Source organism: Triticum urartu, chromosome 5A (assembly GCF_056163025.1).
Source record: "Triticum urartu cultivar PI428250 chromosome 5A, HENAU_Tu73, whole genome shotgun sequence".
Lineage (NCBI taxonomy): Eukaryota > Viridiplantae > Streptophyta > Magnoliopsida > Poales > Poaceae > Triticum > Triticum urartu.
In genome coordinates, this window is record NC_141877.1 from 548192641 (window position 1) to 548208377 (window position 15737).

A 15737-nucleotide genomic window follows, 5' to 3' on the forward strand; every position below is an offset into this window, starting at 1 on the left:
TTTATTTATGGTGGTATCTGCCTTTACTATGTGTACTACCATTGAATTGGTTCTATGATTCTTTGTTTCTTTTCCGCGCCAATTTATTTACAATACTTAAATTGATTCCTTGCATTCTCTGGTTTTGATATTATTCGTTCAGGATTTGGCGTTGACTTGGTAGTAACCAGTTGTAAAGCTAAGATACCATGGATAAAGGTTGGATGGATGCGCCTAGGTATAGCGCCGCATATATATTTTGTTTTGCTTATATGCTGAAACTATATATAACACACTACACATGTACACTTGCATGTAGGCATACAGAGAAGTACTTACAAGGGCTCGTCAAATTCCTAGGCTATGCATTTAATAAATCATCGGTTGAGAATAAAATCTTATGTCCTTGTGAAAACTATGTGAACTCGTACTGGAGAGAAGAGTCTGAAGTCCGTGAGCACCTGGTATGCGAGGGATTTGTAGATGGCTACAAACAGTGGATGTTTCATGGAGAACATGTCTCTTCTTCTTCCATTCCTCCAAATCTAGATGAGGGTGACGATAGGGATGAGGGCGATGATATATCTGATTTGCTAAGAGATCTTGCTGCTAGTTCAGATAAAGGGGGAGATCTTGAAGATGATTGTGGTTTAGATCAGGATGATTCTTTTCTAGAATATCTCCACAAACTTGAAGCTGATTCTAGACAAGAGCTATATCCACGCTGTAAGAATTTCTCAAAGCTTCGTTTCCTAGTGAGACTTCTTCACACCAAACTGCTTGGAGGGTAGTCTGATAGAAGTTTTGATCTGCTGTTAGATCTACTAAAAGATGCTTACCCTTAGTCCGCAATACCCGAAAACTCCAATGAAGCTAAAAAAACTAGTCCAATGCCTAGGACTTGGGTATGTTAATATCCATGCATGTGAAAATGATTGCATTCTATTTTGGAAGAACAATGCCAATGCCAATTCATGCCCAGAATGTAAGGCTTCAAGATGGAAATCTGAAAGGAAGAGTGCAGATGGGAAACGTGTCCACAAGGTTCCTAAGAAGGTTCTTCGTTACTTCCAATAAAGAAGAGGCTTCAAAGGTTGTTTGTGTGTGTTCCAGAACTGCGGCTCTCACAAGATGGCATGCAGAAGAGCGCACACAAGATGGCTTGATTAGGCATCCTAAAGATTCCCTCCTTTGGAAAGATTTTTATGAAAAAATAAAGATTTTGCAAAAGAAAGCAGTAATCTTAAGCTTGTAGTATGTGCCGATGGTTTTAATCCGTTTAGATCCATGAATCTTAGCTATAGCATTTGGCTAGTATTATTGATTCCTTATAACTTTCCACCCTGGATGATTATGAAGCAATCAAATTTCATCCTATCACTGTTGATTCCTGGCAGAAATTCTCCTGGTAGTGATATTGATTTCTATCTTGAGCCACTAGTTGATGATATGCTAGATATGTTTCTTGATGGTGTTAGGACCTATGATGCTTCAACCGGAGAGTATTTTCAGTTGCATGCTGCCATAATATGCACAATTACGGATAAACCGGGTCTTGGGTCTTTGGTTGCATGTGCTTCCTCTAGAGAAGGAGCTTGCCCTGAATGCCACTCTCAATTATGTTCTCTTAGGCTAAAAAATGGTAGCAAGACTTGCTATATGGGGCATCGTAGGTTCTTACGTGCAGATCACCCCTTGAGGTATGATACACACACATTTGGTGACATAGAACGTGGGACAGCACCTGTTCCACTTTCCGGTAGGCAAATCTTAGAGCTGACAGAAAATATGCAAACCAAGTTTGGGAAGGATCTTATAACGAAGAAGCCTAGAACTAAGAAATGCAAGAAAGGGTATCCGCTGATCATTTGGAAAAGAAAGTCTATTTGGTTTAAACTACCATATTGGAAGGATTTGAAGATGTATCATAACTTTGATATCATGCACATAGAAAAAAACATGTGTGAGAACATAGTTCACACTTTGTTGGCAGTCAATGGAAAAACCAAGGATAATATTAATTCTCGATATGACCTTCAAGCACTCAATATTAGAAAGGATCTTCAACCTATTGATCTTGATGATGATGAAGTTTTTTTTCCTCCGGCACCTTACGCAATGGAATCTGATCAGCAGAGGACATTTTGCAGAGTATTTAAAAATGCCATGTTTCCTAATGGTTATGCATCTGACATACGCCGTAATATGCATGTTAAGGAGAAAAAGATAACCGGGCTAAAGAGCCATGACAACCATGTTATTTTGTAAGACTTGCTGCCACTTGAAGTGAGAAGAACATTACTAGAAAGAGTGAGTGCGGTATTGATTCGTGTGAGTAGATTTTTCAAGCGAATGTACTCACAGGTTATTCGCATAAGTGACATGCAAAGGTTGCAGGATGAAATAGCTGAGACCTTGAGCCTTCTTGAGGCCATATTCCTCCCATCATTTTTTGATATTATGGTGCATTTGATAGTTCATCTTCCAGCACAAGCAATGATAGCTGGTCCAATACATTTTCACAGCATGTGGGCTGTAGAGAGGTATATAGGGAAGCTCAAGGACATGTCCACACCAGAAGTCATGCGGAAGGGTCAATTGTAGAGGGCTATTTGTTTGATGAGAGCTTGACATTTTGATCACACTATCTGGATGAAGAGAGTCGATTGAATTGAGCTAGGAAGGATGGAGGTTTGGATATGGAAGTTGATGATACAACTCCTTTCTTCCACAACATTGGTCGAGGGCTGGCTGGCAAGTGCATGGTGATGCTAGATAACAAAACTTGGCTACAAGCCCACATATACGTCTTGTTCAATTATGACAACATAGAACCATACCTAGAGTAAGATATCCCTACTATGTATAGCTATTAGGTTATTTCTCTCCTCCTTGTCAATTGATAAATACAACCTATATGCAGCAAACATATGGATTACCTTCCTTCTATTGGTGTTCGAAGTCATCGAGAAGTCAAGCGTGTGCATTACGAGAGCTTTCATGAGTGCTTTAAATTGCACGTAAGTGGGCATGTGACTGTCAACCTATAAGACATATAATTCCATCCCATTGTAGAGTAACAATAGCATTTCATAATCACAGGTGGCAGAGATGGGCGATGAAGCACTTCATGAGATAAAAATATTAGCTAAAGAGCCAAACTTGGTTGCTATGAAGTATAGTAGCTACACTATAAATGGGATAGACTTTCTTACACAATCATATGATGAGGGTCGGTCACTTCAGAGTAGTGGAGTAGCTCTTGTTGCACAAACCACATCCTTTGCAAAAGGAAAAGGTGACAATATTAGTGTAAGAAACAAGACCTATAATGGCATTATAAAGGAAATTCTTGAGTTGAATTATCAACATGAAGGGAAAGTAATGTTGTTCAAATGTGACTGGGTTGATAATCGTGTAGAAGATGAATGGGTGCAAACTGATCAGTTTGGAATCACTTCTGTGAATTTCAAGCATTTGTTCAATACCGGTGAGAAAATATTAGACGGGCCCTTCATATTAGCCACACAAGCAACTCAAGTTTACTATGTTGAAGATCCCATTCATGCTGAGTGGTCTACTGTTGTTGTTCCATCATTATATGACATAGAAGAATCTAAAGATGACAACGGTAATGTTTTACGTGTGACGTTGCCTGATCCATGTACTGCTATACGTGTGAGTGTTGCGGATGGATGTGTTGGTTCTGCTAGGATAGATATAGATGGACTAGTTCTTAAAGCAAGTGATATTGAAAAAAATTAAGTGTTGTGTATGATCCTCTAATGTTTTGTATTTTCAGCGATGTACTCACATAGTGTGTCTTTTGCAGGAGGAAAAATGGCAAGCGCAAACGGAAGAGCTAAACATGGTGGGGTCACGGAGGAACAACTGAAAGCGGTGGAGTATGAACTATTGAGAAGAAAGACCATTGAACAGAATAATAAACGGCTAGCAGCGATACGAGCAACAAGAGCTTCTATGCAGGAAGATATGGAAGCGAACCAAGCCCCCCAAAAGAAAAGAAAGGTATGTAGCTTCCATCACATTCATGTTCTACCTGAAGGAAGCAAATGTAGCTTGCAACACTAACCTATATATCTACGCAGGCACCCTCCAGTGCACCTGTAAGCGTGAAGAAGGACGTGTTTTGAGGTCTAGGGTATCAAAAGATCAAGATCATGTTGATCCTGAGCATCAGCCTTCCAAAGGTAGCCTAATGTCACTTGCTAGAATTGTTCATATTCTAACCTAATGTCACTTGATAGAATTGTTGTATGACTATGTTAATTTTATTGCATGAAGAGATTACTCGTGAGCTTGATGGTGATGGTAGTCAAAAGAAAGGTGGAAGAAAATTACTCGAAAGGCTAACATATATGCAAGGTTGAATCAACCCAAAATCCACATTCCACTTAATGTGGATGGCCAGCCTGTTGGGCCAGATGCAACCAAATTTGCCAATTTCATTGGTACTTTGGTGAGGAGGCATATACCACCTCAAGAGTTAGATTGGCAAGATGTTGATGTAGAGAAAAAGTTGTTAGTGTGGGAGACCTTGAAGGTAGAAATGAGCATAATTTATAACTTACACACTTTTTTAATGCCATCTAACCGAGTGTCCTGTTTTCTCTCATTTTAATAGGCATTTTATGAGCTGGACTCAATTGCTTTGAGCTTTGTTATCAACACTTCTCACAAAAAATGGAAGGATTGGAAGTCAGATTTAAAGAGGTACAAGTTTGATGCTGCGCTCACTGATGCACAACTTATGAAAAGACGTGACAACAGAATTAGTGAAGCTGACTGGAAGACCCTTATTACTTATTGGAGATCTTCGGCATTTGAAGTAAGTCATCCTGCTAATCAAAACTGTAGTATATCTTTGTAGCACACTCTGTCCTGGACATAGATAAACAAATATGCATGTAATGATTCTCAAAACACAAACAATATGTGTGATAAATCTCATTTACTTTTTGCTTGTAGTCTCGTAGTGCTATCGCCAAAAAGAATCGTGCCAATGCAGTACCTCGTACATCTGGTAGCAAGATTCATGCCAATGTTGCGAATGAAATGGTAAAAACAATTACCCCAATTATAAATGATATGCCACTGTGATTCAGTGACAATTGCATATTGAAATAAATAAATGATTGTAGGCTGTCAAACTTGGGCATGATCCTCAGAGAGATGAAGTTTATATCGAAACACATACATGCAAGAAAGGGGAAAGGAAAGGGAGTTATGTGCCACAGGCAGCAGCATACAATTGTAAGTCTCTTTTGCCATGTTTTTCAGTATTACTCAGAAATTGTACAAGTACAATTTATAGAGAAAGTAAATATCATTTTGTAGAAAGAACTCATAGAGAGTGCTGAAAAGCACCCTGAATGGAAGGACAAAAGCATTAAAGAAGGTGATCTGTTTGCACGTGTATGTGGACTGAAGGAGCCCAGGGGTCGTGTCCGTGTGTTAGGTCTAGAGCTAACACCTCAAGATTTGGGCACACCGGGTACACGGGGTAAACTGAGCACAAGAGTTCTAGTTGCAACGAAAGGGCGCTGAGAAGCTGAAAATCGCTTTAACATGCTCCAGGGGCATGTGCAACAAATGGAGGAACGAATGAACCGAATTGAATTGATGTTAGCTTCACAAGGAAGGGCATAATCTGGAAACTCCTAGCTCGCAGCATGGTTCCAATTCTCGACAAGTAATGAACTATTTTCACATCTTTTCATTGCATCATTAATCCATCTTGCATGCACTAACTCTATTTCCATATTGTTGTCTGGTAGAACTCCGGAGTTGAAGATGAGGAAGATAACGATGCCGAAGAAGATGTTGAACATGATGATGAAGATCCATTTGTTCATAGAAGAGTTGTTGCAAAGCCCCCTGCAAGAAGCTCACCAGCCCATGAAGATGAAAGCCTTGTAATCTTCACATCCTTACCTATATGTTTAAATTCTGTTTCATTTTCATGTTTCTAAAATAATCATTGATTCAAATTGGTATGGATGTGCTTCTATATGCATGGACTGGTCCTGAAACTCATGTTGCCAAGGCAACGATTATCTCAGTTGACCCAGACACTATTGTGGGCGGAGAGCCCCTTGGACCAGCAACTTATGAGGTTCTTGTCAATGTTGCTATCAGAAGGGATGCCACCATGCCTTATGAATATGATGGTTTACAAATTATCGTTGATGCTGTCACAAGGACCATTGCGTGGCCATCTAGCAAGGTAATCACCTACAATATGTGTTCTGTCCACTTATCTCAAATTGTGTGATGTGTGATACTTACTCATGATCACTTTGCTAGATGAAACCCTACAAACCAGGGGCATCTTCCTCATCCCGCCGCCAAGGTACTATAAAAGAGATGCTTCTTGGTGCTTTCTTTTGCTCAAAGTACACAAGTTGCTAAGGTACTGTCATACACCAAAAATTTATAGCATAGCCATTGTGACCCCACACATCAGCCACCAAGATACTCAAATAGCACCAGCGATGTACTAGACAACAACACATAAACTTGTAGGAGATGTACAAGTGTACAATAGTTTCTAAATTTAATTTAATTTGTGCACTAGTGATGGGAACGTAGTAATTTCAAAAAAATTCCTACGCACACGCAAGATCATGGTGATGCACAGCAACGAGAGGGGAGAGTGTTGTCTACGTACCCTCGTAGACCGGAAGCGGAAGCGTTATAACAACGCGGTTGATGTAGTCGTACGTATTCATGGCCCGATCGATCAAGCACCGAAACTATGGCACCTCCGAGTTTTTGCACACGTTCAGCTCGATGACGATTCCCGGACTCCGATCCAGCAAAGTGTCGGGGATGAGTTCCGTCAGCACGACGACGTGGTGACGATCTTGATGTTCTACCGTCGCAGGGCTTCGCCTAAGCACCACTACAATATTATCGAGGATTATGGTGGAGGGGGGCACCGCACACGGCTAAGAGATCAATGATCAATTGTTGTGTCTCTGGGGTGCCCCCTGCCCCCGCATATAAAGGAGTGGAGGAGGGGGCCGGCCAAGGAGGGTGGCGCGCCCAAGGGGGGGAGTCCAACTCCCACCGGGAGTAGGACTTCCCTTTTTCCACTACTAGGAAAAGGGCTACTAATGGCGCACCAGTTTTGCCTACTAATGACGCGTCACTGGTGCGCCATTAGTATCATGCCACTAGTATTTCTTACTAATGGCGCACCACTGGTGCACCATTACTATCTGGTATACTAATGGCGCACCACTGGTGCGCCATTAGTATAGGCCACGGTGCGCCATTAGTATAGGCCACTGGTGCACCATTAGTATAGGCCACTGGTGCGCCATTAGTGTTTTTGGATTTTGAAGGCGGGAAAATAGTAGTGGCGCACCGTCTAACCCCCACCGTGCACAATTGCTATTTTTGAATTTTGAATTTGGATCTGGATCGTGATTTTTTTGCCCATTTTTTGCTCGTTTTTTTGCTCGTTTTTGGCACGATATTATTTCAAATTTTGTTCCTGTTTTTGGATCTTGTACGTTCTTTTGCCGGAGAGGAGTTCGCCAGAGAGGAGGAGGAGGTCATCGGAGAGGCGCTCGCCTACATCGCCGGAGAGGAGGAGGAGGTCGCCGAAGAGGAGTTCACCGGAGCATCGGAGAGGAGGAAGGAGAAACCATGAGGGGATGGGAGGAGAGGAGGGAGGAGAAACCGTGAGGGGAGGGGAGGGGAGGAGAGGAGGGAGGAGAAACCGTGAGGGGAGGGGAGGGGAGGAGAGGAGGGAGGAGAAACCGTGAGGGGAGGGGAGGGGAGGAGAGGAGGAGGGTAGTATGGTGGAGGAGAGAAGGGAAGATGGAGTGGAGGAGAGGAGGAGATGGAGTGGAGGAGAGGAGGAGATGGAGTGGAGGAGAGGTGGAGTGGAGGAGAAGAATGAAGAGGTAAGGAGGAGAGGACCACGCCCAGCCATATATACGACATAGTAATGGCGCACCGCGGGCAGGTGCGCCATTACAATTTTTTTTATTTTTTTGATTTATTTTGAATTTTGAAGGCAGGAAGATACTAATGGCGCATCATGGGCAGGTGCGCCATTAGTAACTTTTTTTTTTATTTTTTGACTTATTTTGAATTTTGAAGGCGGGAAGATAGTAATGGCGCACCATGGGCAGGTGCGCCATTAGTAAGTTTGAATTTTTTTGAATTTTTTTGCCTCCCCAGATCTTAAAAGCCCCATTAAACACCATTAGTGTCAATTTCATCTTTAGCCCTTTTCCTAGTAGTGTTCCTATTAGGAGTAGGAGAGGGAAGGAAGAGGAAGGAGGGAGGAAGGAACGGGGGGGGCCCCTCCCAATTCGGATTGGGCTTGGGGGGGCGCCCCCTCCCTTGCTCCTTTCCCCTCCTTTCCACTAAGGCCCAATAAGGCCCATATACCTCCCGGGGGGGTCCGATAACCTCTCGGTGATTCGGTATTGTCCCAATCTTACCTGGAACCTTTCCGGTGTCCAAATGTAGTCGTCCAATATATCGATCTTTATGTCTCGACCATTTCGAGACTCCTCGTCAAGTCCGTGATTAGATCCGGGACTCCGAACAACCTTACATACATCAAAATATATAAACTCATAATGAAACTGTCATCGTAACGTTAAGCGTGCAGACCCTACGGGTTCGAGAACAATGTAGACATGACCGAGACACGTCTCCGGTCAATAACCAATAGCGGAACCTGGATGCTCATATTGGCTCCTACATATTCTACGAAGATCTTTATCAGTCAGACCGCATAACAACATACGTTGTTCCCTTTGTCTTCGGTATGTTACTTGCCCGAGATTCGATCGTCGGTATCTCAATACCTAGTTCAATCTCGTTACTGGCAAGTCTCTTTACTCGTTCCGTAATACATCATCTTGTAACTAACTTATTAGTTGCATTGCTTGCAAGGCTTAAGTGATGTGTATTACCGAGAGGGCCCAGAGATACCTCTCCAACAATCAGAGCGACAAATCCTAATCTCGAAATACGCCAACCCAACATGTACCTTTGGAGACACCTGTAGAGCACCTTTATAACCACCCAGTTACGTTGTGACGTTTGGTAGCACACAAAGTGTTCCTCCGGTAAACGAGAGTTGCATAATCTCATAGTCATAGGAACATGTATAAGTCATGAAGAAAGCAATAGCAACATACTAAATGATCGGGTGCTAAGCTAATGGAATGGGTCATGTCAATCACATCATTCTCCTAATGATGTGACCCCGTTAATCAAATGACAACTCATGTCTATGGTTAGGAAACATAACCATCTTCGATTAATGAGCTAGTCAAGTAGAGGCATACTAGTGACACTTTGTTTGTCTATGTATTCACACAAGTATTACGTTTCTGGTTAATACAATTCTAGCATGAATAATAAAAAATTATCATGATATAAGGAAATAAATAATAACTTTATTATTGCCTCTATGGCATATTTCCTTCAGTCTCCCACTTGTACTAGAGTCAATAATCTAGATTACACAGTAATGATTCTCACACCCATGGAGCCTTGGTGCTGATCATGTTTTGCTCGTGGAAGAGGCTTAGTCAATGGGTCTGCTACATTCAGATCCGTATGTATCTTGCAAATCTCTATGTCTCCCACCTGGACTAGATCCCGGATGGAATTGAAGCGTCTCTTGATGTGCTTGGTTCTCTTGTGAAATCTGGATTCCTTTGCAAAGGAAATTGCACCAGTATTGTCACAAAAGATTTTCATTGGACCCGATGCACTAGGTATGACACCTAGATCGGATATGAACTCCTTCATCCAGACTCCTTCGTTTGCTGCTTCCGAAGCAGCTATGTACTCCGCTTCACATGTAGATCCCACCACGACGCTTTGTTTAGAACTGCACCAACTGACAGCTCCACCGTTTAATGTAAATACGTATCTGGTTTGCGATTTAGAATCATCCGAATCAGTGTCAAAGCTTGCATCAACGTAACCATTTACGATGAGCTCTTTGTCACCTCTATGTATGAGAAACATATCCTTAGTCCTTTTCATGTATTTCAGGATGTTCTTGACCGCTGTCCAGTGATCCACTCCTGGATTACTTTGGTACCTCCCTACTAGACTTATAGCAAGGCACACATCAGGTCTGGTACACAGCATTGCATACATGATAGAGCCTATGGCTGAAGCATAGGGAACATCTTTCATTTTCTCTCTATCTTCTGCAGTGGTCGGGCATTGAGTCTTTACTCCACTTCACACCTTGTAACACAGGCAAGAATCCTTTCTTTGCTTGATCCATTTTGAACTTCTTCAAATCTTTGTCAAGGTATGTGCTTTGTGAAAGTCCAATTAAGCGTCTTGATCTATCTCTATAGATCTTAATGCCTAATATGTAAGCAGCTTCACCGAGGTCTTTCATTGAAGAACTCTTATTCAAGTATCCATTTATGCTATCCAAAAATTCTATATCATTTATGATTAGCAATATGTCATCCACATATAATATCAGAAATGCTACAGAGCTCCCACTCACTTTCTTGTAAATACAGGCTTCTCCAAAAGTCTGTACAAAACCAAATGCTTTGATCACACTATCAAAGCGTTTATTCCAACTCCGAGATGCTTGCACCAGTCCATAAATGGATCGCTGGAGCTTGCACACTTTGTTAGCTCCTTTTGGATCGACAAAACCTTCCGGCTGCATCATATACAACTCTTCTTCCAGAAATCCATTCAGGAATGCAGTTTTGACATCCATCTGCCAAATTTCATAATCATAAAATGCGGTAATTGCTAACATGATTCGGACAGACTTAAGCATCGCTACGGGTGAGAAGGTCTCATCGTAGTGAATTCCTTGAACTTGTCGAAAACCTTTTGCGACAAGTCGAGCTTTGTAGACAGTAATGTTACTGTCAGCGTCAGTCTTCTTCTTGAAGATCCATTTATTTTCAATTGCTTGCCGATCATTGGGCAAGTCAACCAAAGTCCACACTTTGTTCTCATACATGGATCCCATCTCAGATTTCATGGCTTCAAGCCATTTTGCGGAATCTGGGCTCATCGTTGCTTCTTCATAGTTTGTAGGTTCATCATTATCTAGTAGCATGACTTCTAGAACAGGATTACCGTACCACTCTGGTGCGGATCTTACTCTGGTTGATCTACGAGGTTCAGTAGTAACTTGTTCTGAAGTTTCATGATCATCATCATTAGCTTCCTCACTAATTGGTGTAGGTGTCACAGAAACCGGTTTCTGTGATGTACTACTTTCCAATAAGGGAGCAGGTACAGTTACCTCATCAAGTTCTACTTTCCTCCCACTCACTTCTTTTGGGAGAAACTCCTTCTCTAGAAAAGATCCATTCTTAGCAACAAATGTCTTGCCTTCGGATCTGTGATAGAAGGTGTACCCAACAGTCTACTTCGGGTATCCTATGAAGACACATTTCTCCGATTTGGGTTTGAGCTTATCAGGTTGAAGATTTTTCACATATGCATCGCAGCCCCAAACTTTCAGAAACGACAACTTTGGTTTCTTGCCAAACCATAATTCATAAGGCGTCGTCTCAACGGATTTTGATGGTGCCCTATTTAACGTGAATGCGGCCGTCTCTAAAGCATAACCCCAAAACGATAGCGGTAAATCTGTAAGAGACATCATAGATCGCACCATATCAAGTAAAGTACGATTACGACATTCGGACACACCATTACGCTGTGGTGTTCCGGGTGGCGTGAGTTGCGAAACTATTCCGCATTGTTTCAAATGTAAACCAAACTCGTAACTCAAATATTCTCCTCCACGATCAGATCGTAGAAACTTTATTTTCTTGTTACGATGATTTTCAACTTCACTCTGAAATTCTTTAAACTTTTCAAATGTTTCAGACTTATGTTTCATTAAGTAGATATACCCATATCTACTTAAATCATCTGTGAAGGTGAGAAAATAACGATATCCGCCACGAGCTTCAACATTCATTGGACCACATACATCTGTATGTATGATTTCCAACAAATCTGTTGCTCTCTCCATAGTACCGGAGAACGGCGTTTTAGTCATCTTGCCCATGAGGCACGGTTCGCAAATACCAAGTGATTCATAATCAAGTGGTTCCAAAAGTCCATCAGTATGGACTTTCTTCATGCGCTTTACACCAATATGACCTAAATGGCAGTGCCACAAATAAGTTGCACTATCATTATCAACTCTGCATCTTTTGGCTTCAACATTATAAATATGTGTATCACTACTATCAAGATTCATCAAAAATAGACCACTCTTCAAGGGTGCATGACCATAAAAGATATTACTCATATAAATAGAACAACCATTATTCTCTGATTTAAATGAATAACCGTCTCGCATCAAACAAGATCCAGATATAATGTTCATGCTCAACGCTGGCACCAAATAACAATTATTTAGGTCTAATACTAATCCCGATGGTAGATGTAGAGGTAGTGTGCCGACCGCGATCACATCGACTTTGGAACCATTTCCCACGCGCATCGTCACCTCGTCCTTCGCCAGTGTTCGCTTAATCCATAGTCCCTGTTTCGAGTTGCAAATATTAGCAACAGAACCAGTATCAAATACCCAGGTGCTACTGCGAGCTCTAGTAAGGTACACATCAATAACATGTATATCACATATACCTTTGTTCACCTTGCCATCCTTCTTATCCGCCAAATACTTGGGGCAGTTCCGCTTCCAGTGAACAGTCTGCTTGTAGTAGAAGCACTCAGTTTCAGGCTTAGGTCCAGACTTGGGTTTCTTCTCCTGAGCAGCAACTTGCTTGCTGTTCTTCTTGAAGTTCCCCTTCTTCTTCCCCTTGCCCTTTTTCTTGAAACTAGTGGTCTTGTTGACCATCAACACTTGATGCTCCTTCTTGATTTCTACCTACGCAGCTTTTAGCATTGCGAAGAGCTCGGGAATTGTCTTATCCATCCCTTGCATATTATAGTTCATCTCGAAGCTCTTGTAGCTAGGTGGAAGTGATTGGAGAATTATGTCAATGACGCAATGATCCGGAAGATTAACTCCCAGTTGAATCAAGTGATTATTATACCCAAACATTTTGAGTATATGCTCACTGACAGAACTGTTCTCCTCCATCTTGCAGCTATAGAACTTATTGGAGACTTCATATCTCTCAATCCGGGCATTTGCTTGAAATATTAGCTTCAACTCCTGGAACATCTCATATGCTCCATCACGTTCAAAACATCGTTGAAGACCCGGTTCTAAGCTGTAAAGCATGGCACATTGAACTATCGAGTAGTCATCAGCTTTGCTCTGCCAGACGTTCTTAACGTTGTCAGTTGCATCAGCAGCAGGCGTGGCACCCAGCGGTGCTTCCAGGACGTAATTCTTCTGTGCAGCAATGAGGATAATCCTCAAGTTACGGACCCAGTCCGTATAATTGCTACCATCATCTTTCAACTTTGCTTTCTCAAGGAACGCATTAAAATTCAACGGAACAACAGCATGGGCCATCTATCTACAATCAAACATAAACAAGCAAGATACTATCAGGTACTAAGTTCATGATAAATTTAAGTTCAATTAATCATATTACTTAAGAACTCCCACTTAGAAAGACATCCCTCTAATCTTCTAAGTGATCACGTGATCCAAATCAACTAAACCATAACCGATCATCACGTGAAATGGAGTAGTTTTCAATGGTGAACATCACTATGTTGATCATATCTACTATATGATTCACGCTCGACCTTTCGGTCTTAGTGTTCCGAGGCCATATCTGCATATGCTAGGCTCGTCAAGTTTAACCTGAGTATTCTGCGTGTGCAAAACTAGCTTGCACCCATTGTAGATGGACGTAGAGCTTATCACACCTGATCATCACGTGGTGTCTGGGCACGACAAACTTTGGCAACGGTGCATACTCAGGGAGAACACTTTTATCTTGAAATTTAGTGAGAGATCATCTTATAATGGTACCGTCAATCAAAGCAAGATAAGATGCATAAAAGATAAACATCACATGCAATCAATATAAGTGATATGATATGGCCATCATCATCTTGTGCTTGTGATCTCCATCTCCGAAGCATCGTCATGATCACCATCGTCACCGGCACGACACCTTGATCTCCATCGTAGCATCGTTCTCGTCTCGCCAATCTTATGCTTCTACGACTATCGCTACCGCTTAGTGATAAAGTAAAGCATTACAGGGCGATTGCATTGCATACAATAAAGCGACAACCACATGGCTCCTGCCAGTTGGCGATAACTTGGTTACAAAACATGATCATCTCATACAATAAAATTTAGCATCATGCCTTGACCATATCACATCAGAACATGCCCTGCAAAAACAAGTTAGACGTCCTCTACTTTGTTTGTTGCAAGTTTTACGTGGCTGCTATGGGCATAGAAAGAACCAATCTTACCTACGCATCAAAAACCACAACGATAGTTTGTCAAGTTGTTGCTATTTTAACCTTCGCAAGGACCGGGCGTAGCCACACTCGGTTCAACTAAAGTTGGAGAAACTGACACCGGCCAGCCACCTGTGTGCAAAGCACGTCGGTAGAACCAGTCTGGCGTAAGCGTACGCGTAATGTCGGTCTGGGCCGCTTCATCCAACAATACCGCCGAACCAAAGTATGACATGCTGGTAAGCAGGATGACTTATATTGCCCACAACTCACTTGTGTTCTACTCGTGCATATAACATCAACACATAAAACCGAGGCTCGGATGCCACTGATGGGAACGTAGTAATTTCAAAAAAAATTCTACGCACACGCAAGATCATGGTGATGCATAGCAACGAGAGGGGAGAGTGTTGTCTACGTACCCTCGTAGACCGGAAGCGGAAGCGTTATAACAACGTGGTTGATGTAGTCGTATGTCTTCACGGCCCGACCGATCAAGCACCGAAACTACGACACCTCCGAGTTTTTGCACACGTTCAGCTCGATGGCGATCCCCGGACTCCGATCCAGCAAAGTGTCGGGGATGAGTTCCGTCAGCACGACGGCATGGTGACGATTTTGATGTTCTACCGTCGCAGGGCTTCGCCTAAGCACCGCTACAATATTATCGAGGATTATGGTGGAGGGGGCACCGCACATGGCTAAGAGATCAATGATCAATTGTTGTGTCTCTGGGGTGCCCCCCTGCCCCCGTATATAAAGGAGTGGAGGAGGGGGCCGGCCAAGGAGGGTGGCGCGCCCAAGGGGGGAGTAGGACTCCCCCTTTTCCTATTAGGAGTAGGAGAGGGAAGGAAGAGGAAGGAGGGAGGAAGGAAAGGGGGGGCCACCCCCCCTCCCAATTCGGATTGGGCTTGGGGGGGCGCCCCCTCCCTTGCTCCTTTCCCCTCCTTTCCACTAAGGCCCAATAAGGCCCATATACCTCCCCGGGGGTTCCGATAACCTCTCGGTGATCCGGTATTGTCCCAATCTTACCTGGAACCTTTCCGGTGTCCAAATATAGTCGTCCAATATATCGATCTTTATGTCTCGACCATTTCGAGACTCCTCGTCAAGTTCGTGATCACATCCGGGACTCCGAACAACCTTCGGTACATCAAAATATATAAACTCATAATGAAACTGTCATCGTAACGTTAAGCGTGCGGACCCTACGGGTTTGAGAACAATGTAGACATGACCGAGACACGTCTCCGGTCAATAACCAATAGCGGAACCTGGATGCTCATATTGGCTCCTACATATTCTACGAAGGTCTTTATCGGTCAGACCGCATAACAACATAC

General features: G+C 42.6%; 2 pseudogenes; both read left to right on the top strand.

Annotated features, from left to right (window-relative positions):
- Window positions 1–943: 943 nt before the first annotated feature.
- LOC147972747 (uncharacterized) lies at window positions 944–2618 on the top strand (annotated as a pseudogene).
- A 1201-nt stretch (window positions 2619–3819) lies between these two features.
- Window positions 3820–15737, top strand: part of LOC125529660 (uncharacterized) — a 53960-nt pseudogene continuing 42042 nt past the window's right edge.